Source organism: Etheostoma spectabile, chromosome 16 (assembly GCF_008692095.1).
Source record: "Etheostoma spectabile isolate EspeVRDwgs_2016 chromosome 16, UIUC_Espe_1.0, whole genome shotgun sequence".
NCBI classification, from domain to species: Eukaryota; Metazoa; Chordata; class Actinopteri; order Perciformes; family Percidae; genus Etheostoma; species Etheostoma spectabile.
Window position 1 is genome coordinate 15,442,008 of NC_045748.1, and position 207 is coordinate 15,442,214.

Genomic DNA, 207 nt, shown 5'->3' on the forward strand with positions numbered 1-207 from the left:
ACAATATACAGCTGTGTTAACAATTGAAAATATGGACATAGGTCAGAAGTGTGGACCGCTGCTGTGTCTCTTCGTATTGCTGGGAACAGTGTGTGAGTGAAAATGGGCGGGGGTGCACAGAGAGTAAGAGGAGAGAGAGTATCACAGGCATGGCTTTACAGAAGAAATGGGTCATGTAATGCAAAATTAAACCATATCGATATAAAC

The 207-nt window shown here is 42.5% G+C and overlaps 1 protein-coding gene across 6 annotated transcripts in view; it reads left to right on the plus strand.

Annotated features, from left to right (window-relative positions):
* Positions 1 to 207, plus strand: part of nup54 (nucleoporin 54) — a 12,830-nt gene that overhangs the window by 10,423 nt on the left and 2,200 nt on the right. The gene's annotated exons all lie outside the window — the stretch shown is intronic.